The sequence below is a fragment of the Elaeis guineensis genome, chromosome 15 (assembly GCF_000442705.2).
Source record: "Elaeis guineensis isolate ETL-2024a chromosome 15, EG11, whole genome shotgun sequence".
Lineage (NCBI taxonomy): Eukaryota > Viridiplantae > Streptophyta > Magnoliopsida > Arecales > Arecaceae > Elaeis > Elaeis guineensis.
In genome coordinates this window covers 49506956-49509376 of record NC_026007.2, presented here as the reverse complement: position 1 = coordinate 49509376, position 2421 = coordinate 49506956, and the positions used below count along the sequence as shown (strand labels likewise).

Sequence of the window (2421 nt, the reverse complement as noted above, 5' to 3'; positions counted from 1 at the left end):
TAAGAAAAGCAACGAGGGGACCCCCACCAACTTTATACTTATCTGGCCAGTTGAGTGGCTAATCTTTTACCTAGAGTGCTCAAAGATGGCTTTGGAATAGTTAGGAGTTGTCTAGATCTAGAATAACCCTTAGTTAGGACTGATTGCAAAACTTGCTTGCTATTGAAAACTTTAATCTAATTAAAAGCACTCTTCTCTATTGTTTTTAGATTTAAGACTCCTTAGACCCTTTTCTTTAGAACTCTTTTCTCTCTTTCTTCTCCTTTTCTTCTCTTCTCTTCCAAAAAAAAAACTTGTTGAAATTTGAACTCGATTTGATCTTATAGTTGCATACTAGGACGTTGATCATTAAAATCTGATTTACATCCACTAGACCTAAAACTAGAAAAAATGATTAGAATAAACTGAGTCAAAACCATGGATCCAAACCAAGAAATTGATCCACCATGATAATTGAAGGAATACTTTACTGCTTCAACCTATGCCTACTTGCCATGTATCCAACCTCCTCCCATGGAAGCAGCACAATATGAAATCAAGTCCAGCATTATTCATATGCCACTATCTTTCTATGAACTGTCAAATGAGGACCCTTACAAATACTTGGATGAATTTTTTGAAATATGCTCCATTGTCAAAATTTAAAATTTCTCTAATGATGTCCTTAGGTTAAAATTATTTCTATTTTTTCTTAAGGACAAGGCTAAGTATTAGCTAAACTCTTTAGATTCGGTAACCATTTCAACTTGGGATCAACTTCAGAAAGAATTTTTCAAGAAGTTCTTTTCCATAGAAAAGAGAAATCAGATTAGAAAAGCCATTACCAATTCTTTCCAGATGGATGGGGAAATGTTCCACGAGACTTGGGAGAGACTCAAAGATCTAATTCATAAATGCCCACACCATGCCATACCTAAATGGCAACTAGTCTAGTGTTGTGGTCTATCAAAAAAATATCGATAGATGGTTGACGCCTCGTGTGGTGGAACATTCATGCTCAAAAATAAACATGACGCTTGGCAACTGGTCGAGACCCTTAGCAAAAATTTTCTGCACCACATGTTTGCCGTCCATAGAGATCCTTCCATGATTGGACCAAAAGGAGATGGAATTTATGAGGTAGGCCATTTCATAGACATCCACAGCAACATAGATAAATTATCACAAAAACTCAGCAAGGTGGATGAATTGACACAAAAACTCGATCATCTACTGCAAGTTAGGCAAATCACCTCTTCCCAATCCACACAAGTCCAGAATATTTGCACCATTTGTTCAAGCCCAACCCATTTCATTACTGAATGTCCAGATGCATCCTAATTTTCTGAGTTCGTGCACGAGCAAGTCCAGCAAGCTCAAGCCCAACCAACTCGTAGATTAGAAAACAATCCATATTCAAACATATATAACTCTACCTGGAGAAACCATTCAAATTTTTCTTAGAGACCATAACTAGTGGCTGGCCCTGTGATACCTACACCTAACTATCAAGATCTGACTATTAGATTTGTGCCCTAGAAGTCAATTGTTGACAACATATTTTATAATTTTAGAGCTTAATCTTGTACTTATAATATTTTAATTATCAATAAAGAATTTTTTCATTCCAATCATGTTTATGTGCCCATGATTTATCCTAAAAATTAATAAAGATAATTTTTATATATTTTTAAAGTATTAAAAATTTAAAATATCTATTAATTAATAGTTAATTTTTAAATACTCTCGATTAAAGGATTGTCATGGAGGATAGTGATCAATCCATTCGAGATCGGTGCATAATTCACCTCCTTTGTGGGCAGATGAGTCTCGAATTTATAGTGTAGGGACATTGAGGTAAGGGTGCGGGTGGTTGTTAGAGAATAACTTGCACTGAGTGTGATCAATATGAGAAATCATATAGATATCTACTCACTCATCAGTAGTCTTCTCGATGCTACAGTGGTACGAGTGGTTCTTTGACCTGCGGTGTCATTGGCTATTCGTAATGAGGCTATTGAGTTTGACTGCATATTTTTTTGATCTCTAGCCATTCAGATCCTTACTGTGTATTTTGGCTTCAGTAGGTTCAGATTCGCTATTTAGAGTAGGATGCACCTAGGTAGAACTTATTGATCTTGGTAGAAAAAGAGAAGTCCTATGGGATTTGTAAGACTGAGTTCAAAAAATCTTTGGCCAAAGAAAATATGAATACTGAAAAAAAAAATTTACGAAATTCACAAATGAACTCGAGTCGAGCCAATCTTGCATATGACTGGTGATGGGGTCTGACGAATTCTCCATGACCTCCATCAAGTTGGGACTCATGATAGAAGGATTGAATCACATAATAATTGTATCTTGGGGTTCACACTTTCATTCTATTAGATTGTCATTACATACTGCTAGACATTACTGGTGAATTATGAAACTTATCAGGTG

At 35.7% G+C, this 2421-nt stretch overlaps 1 non-coding gene across 1 annotated transcript; it reads right to left on the bottom strand.

Moving 5' to 3' along the window:
• Positions 1-805: 805 nt before the first annotated feature.
• LOC114913390 (small nucleolar RNA R71) lies at positions 806-911 on the bottom strand. The gene has a single exon (XR_003799419.1). It is a non-coding gene; the product is annotated as a small nucleolar RNA R71 (small nucleolar RNA).
• Positions 912-2421: the final 1510 nt, after the last annotated feature.